Source organism: Sceloporus occidentalis, unplaced genomic scaffold, assembly GCF_023333645.1.
Source record: "Sceloporus occidentalis isolate IW3139 unplaced genomic scaffold, rSceOcc1.0.p SCAF_12, whole genome shotgun sequence".
Taxonomy (NCBI): domain Eukaryota; kingdom Metazoa; phylum Chordata; class Lepidosauria; order Squamata; family Phrynosomatidae; genus Sceloporus; species Sceloporus occidentalis.
In genome coordinates, this window is record NW_028316992.1 from 21,084,242 (window position 1) to 21,107,904 (window position 23,663).

At 43.7% G+C, this 23,663-nt stretch overlaps 1 non-coding gene across 1 annotated transcript; it reads right to left on the reverse strand.

The window, feature by feature from the left end:
• Nucleotides 1-8,580: 8,580 nt before the first annotated feature.
• LOC149305367 (U6 spliceosomal RNA) lies at nucleotides 8,581-8,685 on the reverse strand. Its single transcript, XR_016271793.1, has one exon. It is a non-coding gene; the product is annotated as a U6 spliceosomal RNA (small nuclear RNA).
• Nucleotides 8,686-23,663: the final 14,978 nt, after the last annotated feature.

Sequence of the window (23,663 nt, forward strand, 5' to 3'; positions counted from 1 at the left end):
TTTGGGTAACATGCTCTGATGTGTGGATGATGGGTTAGAGCTGCTGGGTTGCTTTTTTTGGGGTTTCTTGCTGTTTGGGTAACATGCTCTGATGTGTGGATGATGGGCTAGAGCTGCTGGGTTGCTTTTTTTGGGGTTTCTTGCTGTTAGTGTGGCATGCTCTGATGTGTGGATGATGGGTTAGAGCTGCTGGGTTGCATTTTTGGGGGTTTTTTGCTGTTTGGGTAACATGCTCTGATGTGTGGATGATGGGCTAGAGCTGCTGGGTTGCTTTTTTGGGGGTTTCTTGCTGTTTGGGTAACCTGCTCTGATGTGTGGATGATGGGCTAGAGCTGCTGGGTTGCTTTTTTGGGGGTTTCTTGCTGTTTGGGTAACATGCTCTGATGTGTGGATGATGGGTTAGAGCTGCTGGGTTGCTTTTTTTGGGGTTTCTTGCTGTTTGGGTAACATGCTCTGATGTGTGGATGATGGGCTAGAGCTGCTGGGTTGCTTTTTTGGGGTTTCTTGCTGTTAGTGTGGCATGCTCTGATGTGTGGATGATGGGTTAGAGCTGCTGGGTTGCATTTTTGGGGGTTTTTTGCTGTTTGGGTAACATGCTCTGATGTGTGGATGATGGGCTAGAGCTGCTGGGTTGCTTTTTTTGGGGTTTCTTGCTGTTTGGGTAACATGCTCTGATGTGTGGATGATGGGCTAGAGCTGCTGGGTTGCATTTTTGGGGGTTTTTTGCTGTTTGGGTAACATGCTCTGATGTGTGGATGATGGGTTAGAGCTGCTGGGTTGCATTTTTGGGGGTTTTTTGCTGTTTGGGTAACATGCTCTGATGTGTGGATGATGGGCTAGAGCTGCTGGGTTGCTTTTTTTGGGGTTTCTTGCTGTTTGGGTAACATGCTCTGATGTGTGGATGATGGGCTAGAGCTGCTGGGTTGCTTTTTTTGGGGTTTCTTGCTGTTAGTGTGGCATGCTCTGATGTGTGGATGATGGGTTAGAGCTGCTGGGTTGCTTTTTTTGGGGTTTCTTGCTGTTTGGGTAACATGCTCTGATGTGTGGATGATGGGCTAGAGCTGCTGGGTTGCTTTTTTTGGGGTTTCTTGCTGTTTGGGTAACATGCTCTGATGTGTGGATGATGGGCTAGAGCTGCTGGGTTGCATTTTTGGGGGTTTTTTGCTGTTTGGGTAACATGCTCTGATGTGTGGATGATGGGCTAGAGCTGCTGGGTTGCTTTTTTTGGGGTTTCTTGCTGTTTGGGTAACATGCTCTGATGTGTGGATGATGGGCTAGAGCTGCTGGGTTGCATTTTTGGGGGTTTTTTGCTGTTTGGGTAACATGCTCTGATGTGTGGATGATGGGCTAGAGCTGCTGGGTTGCTTTTTTTGGGGTTTCTTGCTGTTTGGGTAACCTGCTCTGATGTGTGGATGATGGGCTAGAGCTGCTGGGTTGCTTTTTTGGGGTTTCTTGCTGTTTGGGTAACATGCTCTGATGTGTGGATGATGGGTTAGAGCTGCTGGGTTGCTTTTTTGGGGGTTTCTTGCTGTTTGGGTAACCTGCTCTGATGTGTGGATGATGGGCTAGAGCTGCTGGGTTGCTTTTTTGGGGGTTTCTTGCTGTTTGGGTAACATGCTCTGATGTGTGGATGATGGGTTAGAGCTGCTGGGTTGCTTTTTTTGGGGTTTCTTGCTGTTTGGGTAACATGCTCTGATGTGTGGATGATGGGCTAGAGCTGCTGGGTTGCTTTTTTTGGGGTTTCTTGCTGTTAGTGTGGCATGCTCTGATGTGTGGATGATGGGTTAGAGCTGCTGGGTTGCATTTTTGGGGGTTTTTTGCTGTTTGGGTAACATGCTCTGATGTGTGGATGATGGGCTAGAGCTGCTGGGTTGCTTTTTTGGGGGTTTCTTGCTGTTTGGGTAACCTGCTCTGATGTGTGGATGATGGGCTAGAGCTGCTGGGTTGCTTTTTTGGGGGTTTCTTGCTGTTTGGGTAACATGCTCTGATGTGTGGATGATGGGTTAGAGCTGCTGGGTTGCTTTTTTTGGGGTTTCTTGCTGTTTGGGTAACATGCTCTGATGTGTGGATGATGGGCTAGAGCTGCTGGGTTGCTTTTTTGGGGTTTCTTGCTGTTAGTGTGGCATGCTCTGATGTGTGGATGATGGGTTAGAGCTGCTGGGTTGCATTTTTGGGGGTTTTTTGCTGTTTGGGTAACATGCTCTGATGTGTGGATGATGGGCTAGAGCTGCTGGGTTGCTTTTTTTGGGGTTTCTTGCTGTTTGGGTAACATGCTCTGATGTGTGGATGATGGGCTAGAGCTGCTGGGTTGCATTTTTGGGGGTTTTTTGCTGTTTGGGTAACATGCTCTGATGTGTGGATGATGGGTTAGAGCTGCTGGGTTGCATTTTTGGGGGTTTTTTGCTGTTTGGGTAACATGCTCTGATGTGTGGATGATGGGCTAGAGCTGCTGGGTTGCTTTTTTTGGGGTTTCTTGCTGTTTGGGTAACATGCTCTGATGTGTGGATGATGGGCTAGAGCTGCTGGGTTGCTTTTTTTGGGGTTTCTTGCTGTTAGTGTGGCATGCTCTGATGTGTGGATGATGGGTTAGAGCTGCTGGGTTGCATTTTTGGGGGTTTCTTGCTGTTAGTGTGGCATGCTCTGATGTGTGGATGATGGGTTAGAGCTGCTGGGTTGCTTTTTTGGGGGTTTCTTGCTGTTAGTGTGGCATGCTCTGATGTGTGGATGATGGGTTAGAGCTGCTGGGTTGCTTTTTTGGGGGTTTCTTGCTGTTTGGGTAACCTGCTCTGATGTGTGGATGATGGGCTAGAGCTGCTGGGTTGCTTTTTTGGGGGTTTCTTGCTGTTTGGGTAACCTGCTCTGATGTGTGGATGATGGGCTAGAGCTGCTGGGTTGCTTTTTTGGGGTTTCTTGCTGTTTGGGTAACATGCTCTGATGTGTGGATGATGGGTTAGAGCTGCTGGGTTGCTTTTTTGGGGGTTTCTTGCTGTTTGGGTAACCTGCTCTGATGTGTGGATGATGGGCTAGAGCTGCTGGGTTGCTTTTTTGGGGGTTTCTTGCTGTTTGGGTAACATGCTCTGATGTGTGGATGATGGGTTAGAGCTGCTGGGTTGCTTTTTTTGGGGTTTCTTGCTGTTTGGGTAACATGCTCTGATGTGTGGATGATGGGCTAGAGCTGCTGGGTTGCTTTTTTTGGGGTTTCTTGCTGTTAGTGTGGCATGCTCTGATGTGTGGATGATGGGTTAGAGCTGCTGGGTTGCATTTTTGGGGGTTTTTTGCTGTTTGGGTAACATGCTCTGATGTGTGGATGATGGGCTAGAGCTGCTGGGTTGCTTTTTTGGGGGTTTCTTGCTGTTTGGGTAACCTGCTCTGATGTGTGGATGATGGGCTAGAGCTGCTGGGTTGCTTTTTTGGGGGTTTCTTGCTGTTAGTGTGGCATGCTCTGATGTGTGGATGATGGGCTTCATTTGCTGCTTTGATTTCTTCATGGCTGTGCTGTTTTCAAAGTGTGGTGTGAGACTTTTAACACTTTGGCTATGGTCACATGTGGCCAGAGACTCTCACCATAGGGTGGCATTTTCTGATTTGGGGGTTTTGGCCTTATGGGCTTGTGTTCTTGTGTGCTTTGGCCATGCCTGTGATGATTTGAGAGTGTGGGGTGGGACTTTTGCAAGTTTGGGCCAGAGAGTGTGACCATGGGGGTGGGGGTGGTTTCCAATTGTGGCTTTTGCTCATTGCCTGTGCCTTTTGTCCTTTTTAGGCTTGAGCTATGGCTCCCAAGCCAAGCGGTGAGAAGAAGAAGAGGGCTCCCTTGTCCTTGGAGGACAAGAAGGACATCATTGCCAAGCACGAGAGGGGCGTGCGCTTGGTGGACATTGCCAAGGAGTATGGACGCAACCCATCGACGATTGGCACTGTCCTCAAGCAGAAGGAGGCCATCAGAGCTGTTGTGGCTCCAGCGAAAGGCGTGACGACCATCGCCAAGCAGAGGACACCGAAGCATGAGGAGATGGAGCGCCTGCTTCTCCTCTGGATCAAGGAAAAGGAGCGAGTCGGGGACACTGTGACCACCTCGGTCATCTGCGAGAAGGCCACCGCCATCTACGAAGACCTGGCCAGCAAGGAGGCAGGCGAAGGAACTTCTTCGCAGGAGGAGCCAGCCACCCCGGACTTCAAAGCATCACGTGGCTGGTTCGACAGGTTCAAGAGGAGGACCGGGATCCACTCTGTCGTCCGTCACGGCGAGGCGTCCAGCGCAGACCACCAGGCCGCTGAAGCATTCGTCGTCGCGTTCAAGGCCATGGTGGAGGAGGAAGGCTACGTCCCGCAGCAAGTCTTCAACTGCGACGAGACGGGCCTCTTCTGGAAGAAGATGCCTCGCCGCACCTACATCACCCAGGAGGAGAGGAGACAGCCAGGCCACAAGCCAATGAAGGACCGCTTCACACTTGCGTTGTGTGCCAATGCCAGCGGGGACTGTAAGGTCAAGCCCCTGTTGGTGTACCACTCCGAGAATCCCAGGGCGTTCAAGGCACACAACATCCAGAAGGACAGGTTGCCAGTGATGTGGCGCTCCAATGGCCGCGCATGGGTGACACGCCTCCTTTTCGTCGAGTGGATCAACAGTGTCTTCGCCCCGACAGTGAAGCGGTACCTGGAGGAAGAAGATTTGCCCCTGAAGTGCCTCCTCCTCTTGGACAATGCTCCTGCGCACCCGCATGGCCTGGAGAAGGACATCCTCGCGGAGTTCTCCTTCATCAAGGTCCAGTTTCTGCCACCCAACACGACCTCCCTCTTGCAACCCATGGACCAGCAGGTGATCGCCAACTTCAAGAAGCTGTACACCAAGCACCTCTTCAAGCGTTGCTTCGATGTGACCGAGAGCACACAGCTGACCCTTCGTGAGTTCTGGAAGCAGCATTTTGACATCGTGGTGTGCATAAAGATGGTGGACTTGGCCTGGCAGGCGATCACCAGGCGCAACCTGATTGCTGCATGGAGGAAGCTGTGGCCTGATGCTTCTTCCTTGGAAGGGTCACAGTCCGAGGGTGCTGAGCCAGGTGAAGAGGAAGAGGTGCACGAGATCGTCTCCATCGCGAGGTCCCTGGGACTCGACGTGGACAACGAGGACGTGGAGGAACTCCTCGAGGAGCACAACGAGGACCTGACAACAGAGGACCTGAAGGCCTTGGCGGCGATGCAACACTCGGCCGTGGACGAGGACGTGCTCCACTTCGACAGGGGCCAGCAGGAGGAGGCTGCGGGGGCATCTTTGCCAACGGCAGACATTAAAGACATTCTGAGGCAATTCCACAATGTGGCTTCCTTTGTGGAGAAGCACCACCCTGAGCAGGTGCTCACCAGCCATGCCATTGCCCATTTTGATAATGTCTGCCTTAGCCATTTTAAGAACCTGCTTAAGGGCCGGCAAAAGCAGACATCCTTGGACCAGTTCTTCCCTAGAGCGGGAGAACCGTCTTCCAAGAAGGCAAAAGGTGACCCTTAAAAAAAAGGTGACCCTTAAAAAAAACACCAAATTCTTTTTTAAAAAATGGTTAACTTTGTTAAATTGGTGGCATTGGCTAAATTGGCTGAATTGGTTAAATTGCTTGAATTGGCTAAATTGGCTGAAGTGGTTAAATTGCTTGAATTGGCTGAAGTGGTTAAATTGCTTGAATTGGTTTAAATTTGGCTTTTTGGGCTGCCCCTCTCCTCCTCCTCCTCCTCCTGCCTCACTCCGAGATGCCAGGACCAGATGCCAAGACCAGCAAAGATAAGAAAAACACTTTTGTACTGTATGGTCATGGCTGTGATGTTTTCAAAGTGTGAGATGTGTTTGGCCTTGATTTGATGTGGGCCAGAGAGTGTGACCATGGGGTTGCTTTTTTAGATTTGGGGTTGCTTTGGTCATGGCTATGATGATTTGAGAGCTCCTCCTCCTCCTTCTCCTGCCTCACTCTGATGCCAAGACCAGCAAAGATAAGAAAAACACTTTTTTTCCTTTATCCTTTAGAATGGGCCTGACCTTGGGGTGGCATGTTCAGATTTGGGGTTTCTGGCCTTTGAGTTTGGGTTCTGGGGTGGCTTGGTCATGGCTGTGATGTTTTCAAAGTGTGAGATGTGTTTGGCCTTGATTTGATGTGGGCCAGAGAGTGTGACCTTGGGGTGGCATGTTCAGATTTGGGGTTTCTGGCCTTTGAGTTTGGGTTCTGGGGTGGCTTGGTCATGGCTGTGATGTTTCAAAGTGTGAGATGTGAGGTTTGCATGTTTGGCCTTGATTTGATGTGGGCCAGAGAGTGTGACCTTGGGGTGGCATGTTCAGATTTGGGGTTTCTGGCCTTTGAGTTTGGGTTCTGGGGTGGCTTGGTCATGGCTGTGATGTTTTCAAAGTGTGAGATGTGTTTGGCCTTGATTTGATGTGGGCCAGAGAGTGTGACCTTGGGGTGGCATGTTCAGATTTGGGGTTTCTGGCCTTTGAGTTTGGGTTCTGGGGTGGCTTGGTCATGGCTGTGATGTTTCAAAGTGTGAGATGTGAGGTTTGCATGTTTGGCCTTGATTTGATGTGGGCCAGAGAGTGTGACCTTGGGGTGGCATGTTCAGATTTGGGGTTTCTGGCCTTTGAGTTTGGGTTCTGGGGTGGCATGGTCATGGCTGTGATGTTTTCAAAGTGTGAGATGTGTTTGGCCTTGATTTGATGTGGGCCAGAGAGTGTGACCTTGGGGTGGCATGTTCAGATTTGGGGTTTCTGGCCTTTGAGTTTGGGTTCTGGGGTGGCATGGTCATGGCTGTGATGTTTTCAAAGTGTGAGATGTGAGGTTTGCATGTTTGGCCTTGATTTGATGTGGGCCAGAGAGTGTGACCTTGGGGTGGCATGTTCAGATTTGGGGTTTCTGGCCTTTGAGTTTGGGTTCTGGGGTGGCATGGTCATGGCTGTGATGTTTTCAAAGTGTGAGATGTGTTTGGCCTTGATTTGATGTGGGCCAGAGAGTGTGACCTTGGGGTGGCATGTTCAGATTTGGGGTTTCTGGCCTTTGAGTTTGGGTTCTGGGGTGGCATGGTCATGGCTGTGATGTTTTCAAAGTGTGAGATGTGTTTGGCCTTGATTTGATGTGGGCCAGAGAGTGTGACCTTGGGGTGGCATGTTCAGATTTGGGGTTTCTGGCCTTTGAGTTTGGGTTCTGGGGTGGCATGGTCATGGCTGTGATGTTTTCAAAGTGTGAGATGTGAGGTTTGCATGTTTGGCCTTGATTTGATGTGGGCCAGAGAGTGTGACCTTGGGGTGGCATGTTCAGATTTGGGGTTTCTGGCCTTTGAGTTTGGGTTCTGGGGTGGCATGGTCATGGCTGTGATGTTTTCAAAGTGTGAGATGTGTTTGGCCTTGATTTGATGTGGGCCAGAGAGTGTGACCTTGGGGTGGCATGTTCAGATTTGGGGTTTCTGGCCTTTGAGTTTGGGTTCTGGGGTGGCATGGTCATGGCTGTGATGTTTTCAAAGTGTGAGATGTGAGGTTTGCATGTTTGGCCTTGATTTGATGTGGGCCAGAGAGTGTGACCTTGGGGTGGCATGTTCAGATTTGGGGTTTCTGGCCTTTGAGTTTGGGTTCTGGGGTGGCTTGGTCATGGCTGTGATGTTTTCAAAGTGTGAGATGTGTTTGGCCTTGATTTGATGTGGGCCAGAGAGTGTGACCTTGGGGTGGCATGTTCAGATTTGGGGTTTCTGGCCTTTGAGTTTGGGTTCTGGGGTGGCATGGTCATGGCTGTGATGTTTTCAAAGTGTGAGATGTGTTTGGCCTTGATTTGATGTGGGCCAGAGAGTGTGACCTTGGGGTGGCATGTTCAGATTTGGGGTTTCTGGCCTTTGAGTTTGGGTTCTGGGGTGGCATGGTCATGGCTGTGATGTTTTCAAAGTGTGAGATGTGAGGTTTGCATGTTTGGCCTTGATTTGATGTGGGCCAGAGAGTGTGACTTTGGGGTGGCATTTTCAGATTTTGGGTTTCTGGCCTATGGGCTTGAGTTCTTGTGTGCTTTGGCCATGGCTGTGATGATTTGAGAGTGTGGGGTGGGACTTTTGCACGTTTGGGCCAGAGAGTGTGACCATGGGGTTGCTTTTTTAGATTTGGGGTGCTTTGGTCATGGGTGTGATGATTTGAGAGCTCATCCTCCTCCTCCTGCCTGACTCTGAGATGCCAGAACCATCAAAGAGAGAAAAAAACTTTTTTTCTTTATCCTTTAGAAAGTTTAGAATGGACCTGTCAGTCATTGTTAAGATCATTAGAAAGTTTAGAATGGACCTGTCAGTCATTGTTAAGATCCTTAGAAAGTTTAGAATGGACCTGCCAGTCATTGTTAAGCTCTTTAGTGCCTCAGGCAACTTTGTATTACATTGTATTGTAGGGTACTTAGCTTAATAGGCCTCTATTGTGACTTTGTTTTGACTTGCAGGTTCAGTCTGAGGTCATGGAACGCATTAGTTATTTTCAATGGGAAAAGCGCTTCGGGTTACGAAATTTTCGGCTTACGAAAGGAATAGCGGAACGAATTAATTTCGTAACCCGGGGTACCAGTGTACAGTATTTTTTTTTTTAATATGGAACACTTCATGAATTTGCGTGTCATCCTTGCGCAGGGGCCATGCTAATCTTCTCTGTATCGTTCCAATTTTAGAATATGTATTTCTAAATAGTATGAAAGAGCTACAGCTGAATTAAAAATGGACCTCTGTTCCTTTTTCCTTTTTCTTTTTTGTTATAGTTTTTTAACATTCACAAGTGACACATTCAAGATGAAAACGCATTCCCAGCTTCATTTATGAAACTGCTCTAAGAGCCACTCTTCTGTAAGGTTACTAATAGAGTACAGAGAAACCACCCTGAGATGATAAATTGTCAGTCTGTAGCAAAATGTTGTTTAATATGAATATTAGTGTAGTGATGACATGGGATTTTCATTTAATTTTGAATTCAGTGCAAGAGAGTAGGAATAAATGGACAGTTTTCACAAGCGAGGGATATCAGAGGTTTAGTCCTCTGAGAATCTGTACTGGAGTGAGTACTTTTAAACTGGGTCACGAATAATTCACAGTTAAGCACAGCCCATGAAGTGATCAACAGTCTGTACAGGCTGGCGTTATATGCTGGTGTGGGGGCAGCATAGGGACATGGCGAACACATGCTGGCCACCTCCACGCCAGCATCATGTCGCACGCCCAACCGCATGATGGGGCATCACAGTACTCCATTGATGCAGAGTTGAAATGCGCTGCACCAAAGGACTGCCGAAAAGCCACCGCTGTGGCTAGGGTGCCCTTTTCATGGCACAAAAAGGAGCCACTTTTTGCAGCTTCTTTTTACCCTGTGGAAAGGCCACACTGGGGCCACAGCATGCGGTTGCCGTGACCCCGATCTGGCAAGGAAAGGAGTGGCACAGAGCCACCCCTTAGGGGACATCTGTTAAGCCCTCAAGTGTGTATAGGATACCTAATTATCCAGAACGGTAGAAACAAACAAACAAAATTGTAAAAAGCTTTAAAGGATCTCTCCAAATGGGATGAATGAGCATCAAAATGACATGAATGGGCACTAGAGTGGCAGGAACTTCAGTGCAAGCCAAGGGTGAATGATGCACATGATGGTGGGGGGAATCCTAATAAATAACCATCATATGATATGGTACAGCTTTTTTTCTTGGTCTGAAGCAGGTATTCGTTGCATCATCATTAGTCTTCTTTCATCAGCTCTGCAAAGGCACTTGATTCCTTCATATTTTAATTCTTTATTTATTCCCACAACTCCTAACTACGTTAATAATCTTCTTCATTCCCTACTCTCTTTCTTACCCTCTTTCTCCTCCCTTCCCCAACTTCTGGATAGATATCTTCTTCTTGTCTCTCTTTTGCATCTCTATTCTTCTTGTCCTCTCTCTGCTCACAACTTCTAGCTAAGCATCTTCTCCTTTACTTCCTTTGTTGTTCTCTCCCATCAACACAGTTGCATTTATCTCTCTCCTTCTCTAGTTCCACTCCGTCTCAACATGTCTCTTGGCTACATTTGCCTTCTCCCAACTTCCCCATCTCTCTCTTACTCTCTTTCCCCTTCTCCTTCTCTCTCCCCCCACTTCTAACACTATCTGCCTTCTTTTCGCTCCCCCTCTACTCAACTTTTTGTCCATTGTCACAGCTCCAAAAAAATCTTGCAACTAGACAGAAGTGTGCTGGATTTTCAGCATTTTAAAGATGCAAGTCTGATTAATCTTAATAGGGATTGCTTTTGAATAGACATGGATAGATTGGATTGTGCTGCTTGAAAATTGTTATTCCTGTTATCATCATCATTATCACTACTATCATTGTCATCAGCATCATCTTCCCTGCCTAAAATATTTCATGATTGTGAATAGCAGTATGAAGTTTACAATGGTTATCGTTTTGGGGATGAGGGAGAATGTCACAATCTGACTTTAAAAAAAAGGGGGGGGGGGAATGTAGCCAGTGAAAGGCACTGGTTAAAGTACCCATTGAATCCAGAATTTGGGAAACATAGGCGCATTACACATGCGCCGAAAGTACGTGTTAGGGTTAAGAAGGGGCGTATTAGGGTTAGAAAGGGGCGTCTATTCTAGACGCCCCTCAACCCTAGTACAGGCTGGGTCTGTACAAAATGGCGGCGCCCGTCCACACGAGCGCCGCCATCTTGACGTCGCATGGCGGAAGTGACGCCGCAAGTGCGTGACTAGCGCCTTGTGGCGCCACTTACGGAGCACAGAAAGAAGTGCCATTTTTGGGCTTCTTTTTTGCTGCATCTGGGAACTGTGCGGTTTGGCCCCTGCGGTTCCCGGACGCAGCAACCGGGGGCACCGGCAGACCACTGCTTTCAGGCGGTCTGAAATGCACCATAGAAAGGTGGTGGTGGAAAATTTTAAGTGGTTGCACTGCAGTTCTGTATGTTGATAAATGCAGTACTTGCAAGGGTATTTTTTTTCCTGTTCAGCACAGCACTTGGAAACATTAATTTCCAACCAGAGAACGCTTTCTAATTTGTTAGAAATTTTACTAATTTTACTAGGATGAGATGCTCTGAGCAACTATGGATGATGTTTAATGCAGCATCCTGGTGATGCTTCCCTCATGACATCTTCAGAGAGTATCCCCTGTAACATCACAAGGAGCCACTATCTGGTCTCAGGTTTGGGGCCTGGGATGGACCTGACTTGGCAATCCTCAATGTGTACAGACTTCAGATCATTGGAGGAAAGAAAGAACATAAATACAACAATTAATGGAAGTGGTTCTGCCTATCTCTGATCACTCAAACTCACATTCTTGGAATGTTCCTGAATCCAGCTGTAAAGCTTAGCTTAGCTGTAAAGTATATGTTTTGCTTGCTGAAGTTCACATTAAATCCCTGGCATTTGTAGTTAAAAAGAGAAGACATAGCCAGGGTGGGGAAGCAGTCCACCTGCAAGAGCTACTATCAATAAGAGTAGATGGTACCTGGCAAGATGGAACAAGGATCAGAATACAAGACACTTTCCTACACGTTTACCTGTGACCTTTTGCTATGCCTGAATGCAGTGGTGGCCAAGAGTAAAAACAGAAGAACATAAGAAGGGCCATCTTAGATCAGACCAAAGGTATATTTCGTGCAACATTCTGATCACATAGTAGTCAATCAGTTGCCCATAGAGAGATGATCTCTATACGGGTTTATCATATGGGGGAAAATGTGGAGTTTGAAAAGTGAAAATCATGCAATTGACATTAAAACACAATTAAAATGAAATCAATACAAGAGCCATTATCCTGTGAATAACCAGGGAATAACCAGGCAATAAACAGTAAAAAATGATTTCCTGGGTTTTTTGCCTGGTTATTTACAGGATAATGGCATTTTAATAACATTTCATCTCAATGTCGTATAAAAATCATTAGTGCAATTGTGGTATTATCACGGGTTATTCATGGGATAATAGCACTTTGAACATGACGTCATGTGAAAACCATTAGCGCAATTGTGGGATTATCATGGATTAATCATCGTTTATACTTCCAATTGTTCCTCATGTGATAAACTCCTATGACTGAGTATATTTCCTCTTGTTCTTCTTGGTAACCAGTATTTAGAAGCAGATTGCCTCTAGTACTGTAGGTGATATGTAGCCTAACAGACATTGATGATTTTATCATCCATGGATTTTTCTTATCTCCTTTTAAAGCCATTCATGTCAGTACTGATAACTACATCTTGTGGCACCAAATTCCACAATTTAACTACCCACTGTATGAAGAAGTACTTTGCTTTATCTGTCCTGAATTTCCCACCATTTAGCCTCAGTACATGACCCTAGGGTCCAGTCTTATGAAAGAGGAAGGACAGCTTTTCTCTATCTGTATCCTGCACACCATGCATAATTTTATACACCTCTGTCATATCGTCCCTTGTTTGCCTTTTTTCCCCCTAAGATAAGCTGTCCCAAATATTATAACCTTTCTTCTTAGGGATTCCCTAAATTATTTTGCTTGCCCTTTTCTGCACCTTTTTGCTTTTTTTAATATGTGTGTGTGTGTATTGTTTGTCTTCAAGTCATTTCTGACTTATGGTGACCCTAACATGAACCTATCACCGAGTTTTCTTGGCAAGTTTCTTCAGAGAGGGTTGGCCATTGCCATACAGTGATTAGAACAGTACAATGAATTATATATGTGGTCACCCCATTAATTTATATAAAGGCAATATCATACTGGCAGGGTCCCACCCCCTGCCCCCTGTTCCTTTTTTAACTGTTCAATGTGTGCATTGACACATTTATTTCTTTATTATTGCTGCTGATGCAGCAGCAGCCACAGACTAGGGTGACCTTTTCATTGATCCATCCCAACTTGATGACTTGCTGTGTAAACAGTGTGCTACCGAACAGATGGGTTCTTGAGTTCTTGTCAGCTAAATGCTAACAACTACGTAGTCACATGAGTGGGTTGTTTTGTGTTTAATAGACCTCGCTAGTTTCACTTTAGCCTGGCAGTTCAAGTGTGAGAACAGAAATGGAAGTAAAGTTTCCTCTCAGCAATTTGTTTGTTCTGTTCTCATAACCATAAGGATGGAAGATGGATCATACATGCATGGGCCAGTTTCCATATATTTTTTTTTGTTCTACCCAATACAATCTTCCAATTGACTTGGTTGGAGAATGTGCCAAGGGAACCCATTGTCAGCCACAGGGATCAGAAGTGTTGGCCCTGGGATATTCTGGGTAAAGTGATCAGGAGACTGATTCTGTCACATCCCATGCTAAGGTAATTATCACACCAGGGCCAATTCAGCAATAATTGTGGCAATGAAAATAGAAAGCAACAGTAGCGCTATAGCGCTCAATATTTTCACACTGTCCCTCGTGTGATGATGGCATCATAGCATGATTGGTTTTCATACATACCCATGAACAAATAATCAGTACAATAATATTGATCATTTCACACATGTGCCATTCCTCCCCTCAGTACCTTTAAACTATTCAACATATTAGTTTGAATGGTGCATTATATCACCACATGATCTTATCAACCCGGTATGTTAGTGTTTTCCAAGCTATTTTTCATTGTCTATGTTAAACTGTTGAAATTCTATTCAAGCCTGAATTTTTACAGTTATTTGCCTTGGTTTATTTGTTATCTGCATGGTTTATTGGTATTGTCAATGTCTGAAATATTATACACAGTTTCTATCATTTGTTTGAGACATATTTATTTATTCAGGCTTCACTCCAACATCTATTATATTGCCTTTGTAAAGCTGCTCTGTTCCCATAGCCTATGTTTCCCTAGAATGAGTGCCTAGGCCTGTTCTATAATTTACCCATGTCCTGCTTTAGCTGTGTGGGTTTGGAATTCTTTAAAGTGTTGGCAGTTCATAACAGAAGCCATTTGTCAGCCTGCACTGCTGAAAGTATTTGTTGTTCAATGGAGCCATCAGTTTGCAAACATGCTGCCTACATCTTGGACACAGGCCTGACCTTCACTAGTAGGCATTTGTTCAGCTGGAAAGGAGTGGATGTGTCAGGGCATGGCACTAGGCTTGCTCCAATGGCTTTGGTGGGAATTGCAGGAGCACATTTTACACATATGTGCACATGTATTTTGGCTTCCGAATAAGTAACTTGCACACCACAGCCACTCCATAAATGCCACAAGATAAATCACAGGTAGAAAAACTGCACGGTGTAGCAATATGAGTGTTGAGTGTTAGACTCTGGGAGACCTGGGTTTAAATTCCCACTCAACCATGGAAACCTCCTGGGTGATCTTGGGCAAGTCACAGTCTCTCAGCCTCTGAAAAAGACAAAGGCCAATCCACTGTAAACAAATCTTGACAAGAAACCCCTGTGATAGGTTTGTCATCGATCAAAAATCCCAGGATGCCATAGGATGGAGCTACACCACTTAAAGTGGTGCCAAACTGCATTATTTCTGCAGTTTAGATGCACCCTCAGAGAGTGAAGTAAAATCTCTTTAATTTTTGAATACATCAAAACATGGGGATCATAATATTTTTGGCTTGTTATTTTGACTGTTCTCCTTTTTTGCATGTGTTTAAATTAGAGAGCAAAATGTTGTGGTCAAAAGTTGGTTATTCATACCATCCACCAGCATACATAAATAATTAAAACCACCAGTGACATGAAAATGATATAGCATTTATCTAACACCTTTTCATAAAGCACAAAATAGAAAGTAAATACTTGTCTAATTTCCTCATTGCACCAAAACACAATACTTTTGCCATTTGGTTCATAGACTACTTTCAAACTGGATTAATTGCCAGCACAAAGTACTCAGATTCTCTGGACTCCTCTGGACCAAAGAAGATAAGTTAAATCTTCTCAAGTTACCTTCCTGCACTACAGCATTGATCAGCTGCTCCATTCAAGTCATCTCACCTGTCAAGAAATCACCTTAAGTAATAATGATTCTTTGACAGTCTTTAGCACCTTAGAAGCTTCAGTCTCTGTGACTCTGTTGGCCTGGTGGATGCTTTGATAAAAGAGACCTTTTGAGAATTGAAAAGTTATAAAAGAATCCTCCGAACACAGTAAACCTGAAACAAGAATACTGTGGTGCAGCAGATCATTCTGTCATATATAATACCAGAAAAATTGAGCCAAATCTTAAATTGGCTGAAACCAAACCTGTTCCCCTTCTGTCCTTACTGGGAACATGGGGATCTGGTTTTCAAATTAAAAATAAAATGTGAATTAAGGGAGCAGGTTCTGGCTGCCTTCCACTAATATTTTCCCTCCCTGATGGCCATCATTCTGGAAAGCTTTTTCCCACCTTAGCTCATTTCTGCTATGGGAAATGGGATGGGAATGGGTTTAGGCAACTGATGAGGGGAAGAAAAGTAGGGAGGAGATGGATCCCTTCAGCCTTTTTGCTGTTAGCATTATGCATTCCTGCCCACACTTTTATATAATGCAGGGACAGTTATATGATCCAGGGACTTTTATATGCTGTGGGGACCTGATTAAACAAATGTGTTGCTGTCATATCTCTTTGGGGTCTTGTGCAGTGAGACATCTGGGAGAAAACTGAATGATCCAACTTCCGTCAGAAACATGGCCTCCTCCACTCTTAATGGGGTGCTAATTGTCACCACATCCCCTTTGGATGATTAATGGTGCCTGCCATGCTGCCTGTGCCTTGAGCATCAGGGCATGAACAAAAAGACATTGTTGTTTGTTGCCTTCACTTCTGCAGGTAATACATTTCCTGACACTCTTAGATGAAGAAACAGAGCTTCTTGAAGAACACATTCATTTTGATTAGTTCTTTTCCCTCCTCCCCTCCTCCCTTATCAATACAATAGGTGAGGCACAGGAGCGGAGTCCTTTTCTGACTTTTACTGTTGATAGTGTGGTGGAGCCAAAGTGGAATCAGAAATTTACTGTCCTAGAGGTGACCCAAACCCTGGAAACAAACACAGCAGTATCAAACAGAGAAGACAAAACACTTTGAAAAGAGATCTGGCAGCAACAACTTGTGGCTGTTCTGTCATTTTCAAGGGAGATTACCGCACTAGGGTAAAAGCGTTCCCCAACGCGTTCTCACGGGCGCGAGCCTGGAATGTGATGAGGGCCAGAACGCTAGTTTACTGCACAGTGGAATGCCGCCGTTGCCGCCAGGCGTTCCAAATGTGTTCCAAATGTGTGCCAAATGTGTGCCAAATGTGTGCCAAATGTGTGCCAAATGTGTTCCAAATGTGTTCCAGGGAGGCCATTTCTGGGAACGGTTTTGAAACCGTTCCCAGAAATGGCCTCCCTGGAACACATTGGGAACACATTTGGAACGCCCGGCGGCGACGGTGGTGTTCCGCTGTGCGGTAAACTAGCGTTCTGGCCCTCATCACGTTCCAGGCTCGCGCCTGTGAGAACGCATTGGGGAACGCTTTTACCCTAGTGTGGTAATCTCCACGGTCTTAGTCAAACCCCCTCCCCAAAATACTTTCATTCAATAATTTCATTCAATACCAGCTCCCTGTAAGTTTGCACAAAATTAGAGAGCAGATTCCCCACCTTAGCCTGAACTTCATCTCTTCTGCATTTCAGGGAGTCCTAATTTTAAAAATAATAAATAAATAAAAATCATCTCTGTTTCCTTATAGGGATTTAAGAACACTTAGGAAGGGGTTGGTTACACAGCCAGTGTTGCACGTTGGTTATGATCAGGCTCACCTTCAAATCTGACTGTGGGAGACCTTGGTCTACATATTCTCTTCAACCTTCCAAGGAATTGTGAGCATAAAAATAAGAATATCACATTATGGTTAGCTCCTGGAACAATAGGACAATATAAATATAGTAGTGTGGTGTCTTGGTTTGAGTGTTGGACTACAACTCTGGAGACCAGGGTTCAAAGCTCCACCTGAGCATAAAACTCCTCTGAACAAATCGTGCCAAAACAAAAACCCATTATGGGTTCGCCTTAGGGTCGCCATAAGTTGGAAATGTCTTGAAGGCACATAACAACTACAACAACACAGTGGGAGGCACATTCCTCCGGTGTAGGCCCACTGCCATTCACAAGTAGGAGCTTACTGTTAGGAAAAGTTCTTCCACTGCACTTTATTGTGCCCAGTATTCCTCATGAATACATTTTGAAGAACAGCCAAAACATTGTTATTCTTTACTATAATACTCTGCTATCACTAGAATCTTTAGGTTTTTATGATAAACCTTGGTTGATGTTGGAATCTTTATTGCCATCTTCTGGAGCTTTTGAAAAATGCAAATAATTTTTTTTGTTTTGTTTTTCTCATTGGTTATTCTGTTATTATTTCGGTAGGAGAATATTGAAAAACTTTGTGCAGTATAATTGTTGGTAATGAGACACATATTTTCCTTAATTTTAATATAAACTTGAAGTTTGAAAAGGTTCACTAATGCCTGCATTTACAGATTTTTATTATTTTATAGTTTTCAGGCAGACACAATAGCTCTTACCTTGGCTTGATAGTAGGATGATAGTAGGATGCCAATTATTGGTCTCTGTGTTTAACATATATGAATTTCAATAGCAGTGAGGACACAACCTCAGACTACATTCCTTATGAGTTTGCTGTTTTTAAGGCCACTTCTCAAGTTTCCTAAAAAGGTAAAGTTAAAAAGGTCAGGGTGCTAAACCTATGGTCCTCCTGACCAGGAGTGGCCAGTAGATCCATTGCCCCAGGATGGTGATTCCATTCTTGATTTTGTCACTGTTCCTTCTGCAGTTTTTCCAAGTTAGACAGGAGCTCTGCTTGTGTTTAACCCTCTCCCTGCAGAGGTTTGGCACAAGGAGAACTACTGTGAAAATCAAAGCTGCTGTAGGAGGAGCTGTGGCAAAATCAAGAACTGATTCACCAGCTCCATGGCAGCAGATCTATCGGATGCCCCTACTCTGCATCTTTATTGCAATCATGCTGTTAGTGGCATTTTTGTTGTTATTAGCTACCTGCGAGTGACCCTTCTGATGAGATATCTGCAAGACGCCCTGTCCTCCACTGCTCTGTCCAGCTTCTGCAAACTCATACTCATGATCTCTTCAGTAGAGTCCATCCATCTAGCATGTGCTCTTCCTTTCTTTCTACTTCCCTCCACCTTTCCTAGCATTATTGTTTTCCCCAGTGAATCATCCCTTCTCACGATGAGTCCAAAGTACAACAGCCTAAACTTTGTCATCTTGGCTTCCAGGGAGATTATCTGGTCTAATCTACTCCAGGACACATTTGTTTGTCTTTTTGGCTGTCCACAGGATCCTCAGCACTCTTCTCCAGCACCATATCTCGAATGAATTGATTTTCCTCCTATTTTCTTTCTTAAGTGTCCAGCTCCCACATCCATACATGGCAACAGGAAATACAATGGCTTATATGATTCTGACGTTTGTGCTCAGTTGTATATCTTTGCATTTTAGGATCTTCTCTAGTTCCTTCATAGCTGCCCCTTCCCATTCTTAATCCTTTTCTGATTTCCTGGCTGCAGTCCCTGTTCTGATCAATGTTTGATCCCAGGTACGAGAACTTTTGTACTACAGTTGGCCCTTCTTATACATGGATTTTTTATACACGGATTCAAGCATACACGGTTTGAAAATGTTCCAAAAAAGTATAAATTTCAAATATCAAACCTTGATTTTCCATTTTTTATAAGGGACGATTTTGCTATGTCATTATATTTAATGGGACTTGAGCATACATGGATTTTGTTATTCACGGGGGATCTTGGAACCAAGCCCCAGCATATAACAAGGGTCCACTGTATTTCTGTTTCCTCATTGTCTGCTTCAAATTTGTGTAGGTTCTCTGTGGTCATTATTTTTGTTTTCTTTATGTTCAACAGTAAGCCTGCCTTTGCATTTCTTCCTTGATTGTCATCAGTAGTTGTTCAAAATCTGTGAGGTTTTCTGCTAGTATGGTGTCATCTGTGTATATCAGATTGTTGATATTCCTTCCTCGTATTTTTACTCCACCTCCTTCTGTGTCCAAGTCTGCTTTTCTTATAATGTGTTCTGCATATATGTTGAACAGATAAGGTGATGAGATGCAGCCTTGTCTAACCCGGTTGCCAATTGGGAACCATTCTGTTTCTCCATGTTCGGTTCTGACAGTAGCCTCTTGTTCTGAGCTTCTTGTTGGCACTCCCATGTCTTTAAGGGCATTTCATAGCTTTTCAAGATCGGTGCAGTCAAAAGTTTTTCTATATGCAAGTATAAGTCAATCTTATACTTGTATATACATTTTTTTATCATTGTGGATGTTGGATCTTCCTTCCTCCCTTCCACCCTCCACAATAACCAAAGCTACCCTTAGGACTTACTGTTCAGCCACTGCAATGCTTCCCTATCAGTCGTGATAACCATTCTGTGCCCAGTAGAAATTAAGGGGAGATCAGAATGATTACATTATCTGTGAAATGATTGCATAATCTGTCAAGATCAGAGGACCCCAGGAGACTGGATGATGTAATTATTTTGTGTCTGGCTACAGAGACATAACCAGACACTTCTCAAATCCCCCTCTACTCTCCACCAGGCACAGTGTGTTCATGCAGGTGATGCTAAAATGGCTTTAATGTAAGTCTGGGGATAGGCAAATGACCAGCTGTAGTGTGTGTCTGAGATAAGAGAAATGAAATCCAGGGTGGTGTTTGACTTCATGCTCAAGAAGTAGCTAGCACAAGAGGTAAAGTCTTTAGTGTGACTGTTCACCAAGCAGCATCACAGCTAGAATTTCTTTCACCAGTGTATCCCTGCTTGCAGTCCCATCCTCCTGTGTTTCAGATGAGAGTCATCATGTCTGGGAACTATCACATCCAGTCTGGGTCTCACAAAAACCATAAGGTGGATGCAGCATGGCCAGTGTTGAGCGCTCTATTCATTAAACCCAATGGATAAGCTGTATTTAAATGATGTGTGTGTGTGGCTGGAGCCAACATGGAAAGGAAGATAAAAACCCACATAAGCAGTTTCATTTCCCATTGGATAAATATTCATGGTTTAAACCTAGGATAGTGACAGAATACTTCACAATACAGCCAATGCACTGACGGAGTTAACACAAAGGCTAACAGCACAAATTCTGCCACAGGTATCAGTGAAGGTCCTGATCTTTGCCTCATTATGCAGTTAAAGTGTATTTCATCACATGACTCCCTAAAGTCCAAATCCCCATTGTGCTATGAAATCTGCCTGTCCCTTTTCTAAGCCTTGAATGTTTCCGTAGCAACGCAGGAAAAACATGGCTGTGTACGCTGGGATGTGTTGGAGTCAGTTCCATAAAAAGATAGTGTCAGACTAAGCAACGGGACTGAAGATTTCAACAGCTAAAGCACTGGCATATCCGGTGTCTCAACAGCACTCGTGAAATCTCCATAAAGTCACCCACAGCTTGTATACATGAGCTGATGAATGTTGAAGATAAATGCACATGCAGAGAACCTTCAATTGCAAAATGAATTCCAAAGTGAATATTTGTTATTGCTGCTGTTATGGGTGCTGTTGTGTAATGAATCCATATTAGGTGGGTTTTAAACTGCATGCAAAATAAGCATTGCTATTATTTATTGACATAAAAACATGAAAAAACTAAGAAAGTACCAGGCTCAATCAGCCCAAAGGCCCAATGAGTCCAATATCTTGTTTCCAGAACTGGCCCTTGAGAAGACTGTGTCTGACTCCTTTTTGGGAGATAAGGGTCAGACTGTTGATCTCATCTATAAATTCAGGCTGTTACCATAATATAATGATGTTTGCATGGAGAGCAGTAGCGTCACCCACCACTGACCTCCCCTCGTACCACATCATACCAAATCCTTAGTAATATTTTTGTACTAATGTTTCTCATAAATCATAATTCCTATATATCACTGAATGTAATGGCAATAGTTGTGAGATAAACCACTAGCAAAATTAAAATTATATCGTTAAAGTACAGTATCATACACACAGCCTAAATGCATTTACATATTTTACAAGAATAATATTTTTTTTAAATCCAAATTTTAAATTTAAAATTTAAAAAACCTTGAGGCATCTCCTTTCTCTTCTCACTGAACTCATGCTCCACTCATGCCATCTCTTCTGCTGAGCTCCAGCATTTTAAAGGTAGATATTTAGGAGCAGTAGTGTCACACACTCCCTTAAGGTTTTACCTGGTGCGGTTTGCACTCCCTTCATCCTCCTAGTGGTGCCCTTGATAGTGGGAGCACAACTAACATGTAAGAGGCGCAACTAACTGTAACCAGGGTTTCACACACAACAGTGGGTTCTTGTTATCCACTGGGGTTTGGTTCCAGGATCCCCCATGGATAACAAAATCCATGGATGCTCAAGTCCCATTAAATATAATGGCATAGCAAAATAGGGTCCATATATAAAATGAAAAATCGAAGCTTGTTATTTGGAATACTTTTTTTGGGAACGTTTTCAAGTCATGGATGCTTCAATTCGTGAATTAAAAAATCCATGGAAATTTTTTTTGTTAAATAAGATTGAAGGACACATTGAAAAAGAATTTTGTAAACTACTGTTTTATATATTATCAGTGGTAAGACTGATTTATGCCAAGAACTGGAAAATTAAGAAGATATCAACGATGGAGGACTGGACATTTAAACTCCTGGATTTGTTAGAAATGGACAAACTAATGAATGGAATTAAGAATAACCCCTCAAATGTGTACAAAGAAGAATGGGAGAAGATTATAGTATATCTTTTTAAAAAGTGGGGGGAAATTAGCATTTTAGGAACAGAAGTAGATTAGGGAACAAGATAATGAATGAAAGAATGTAATATACTCTAGTGATGATTTGTGTAGGTAAGCGATACTTTATGTATGTGATATGTCTATGTTATGTGTGAATAGTTTGATTGTATATATATATACTTTTATACGCCTTTCAAAACTCAATAAAAATTATTTTTAAAAAAAGAATTTAAAAATCCATGAATAAGGAGGGCTGATTATACATGTTCTACTTGCAGTGCAGAACAGATAGCCAAAAGCGTTGAGGCTCGTAACTGATTCAGTCATCCTGGTGTTTAAAATACAGTCACCTCACTTGAAATCCAGGGTGAATGCACTCAGAGGACAGCTCTCAACATTACCAGTCAAAGTCACTGTGTAGCTAGTCCATCTTTTCCCACCTTAATCGATTTTCTGTGGTATAGAAAAAGACGAAGTGGTGAGAAAATGCAAGAAGGTCAGGAAGGCAGTGACCAGACCTCTGTTCAAAATGTGTGAAAGTGGTACAACAAACCCTTCAATCTTGAAGCATATTATAGTTCCTCAAATCTCAAAATATACATTTTATTCAAAGAGCTAAACATTCTTCACCATGTCCTGAAGCTGGCGGTTTCACCTGGATTATTAGCTTGGAAAGAATATTACATTCCCAAATAGGAATCCACAGGAGACACAGCAGGCTCATAATGATGTGCCACTGTCATCAATTAAGAAATAAAGATGTTAGGATAAAAAGGGGGATTTGTGTTTTAAAATGAGAGTTCCTTATATTTAAGCTTGTTTGGAGGCCATTTCCTCTGGCCTCAAAGGCTCCCTCTAATCCTATGTATACTGTGTTAGAAAGGCAAAGAATTGATTGTGACTCCTCCATTTATTTATTTTTATTGATTGAATGAATTTATAGCCTACCTTTCTCCCAAAATTGGATTTCAGGTGGCAAAAGAAAAACAACTGAGACCATATTAACAGATTCCATATTTATGTACGTTGCAATTCATATTTATTTATTTCATAACCTTGGATAGTCATATGATCTAATACTCTAGCAGTGGAACTGGTTCAAGGAGTAAACCCTGGCGACCTGTGGTTTAAAGTAGAACATATCTGGATTTTTGTTCTGCTTTAAGGATACTCAGAATACTGTCTTGGAGCAGGCTGATGAAGATAAAGTGAACATTTCTTCTGTCTAAACAAAGCAATTTTGTTCCTTGAAGTAAATGTAACTGAAAAATTGCCAGATTGTGCTAGAAAATTGCTTTCCGAGTGCTTATTTCCTTTAAGAAAAAGTGTTAATTGAATGCAGATTAAGTGCTACCATTAAAGGTAATTTGCAATCACAAACAGCAAAAATAGCAGCAAACTATTCTGCCTGTAGCCAATCTCATTCTCTCTCTCTCTCTCTCTCTCACACACACACACACATATATCACATTCCATGTAATTTTGCATTTCACCAGGAAAATGAAATATATTTCAGAGTTTAAGTCTAATTTGAGGTGGGGGGCAGAGAGGAAATTATGCTGTCAACACGCGGTTACTATGGTAGCATTTTTCTTGCCTCTCTGGTTTAGACATTACAGGGCAGAGTGTCTGCTGGATTCGAACACACACACATAGACATTTAAATGCTAATGTGCAGTTCAACCTTCTCTGCATAACCTTGAGGCAACAGAAGGATCCAGCATCAAAGAATAATTTTTTGTCCCCATAAATCTGTTAGCTGGAAGGGATCCCCCCCAAACTCCACTTTGCAGGTAAACCTGAAGGTTATTTCTGTGTTTATTACCCTGTAACCTATTTATCATTTATATATACTTTTTAAAAATGATGTACTTTCACTTTCTTCATTTTTTTTTCTCCTTGTGGTTCCAGTAAATTTGTCCTTTGTTTAGATCCT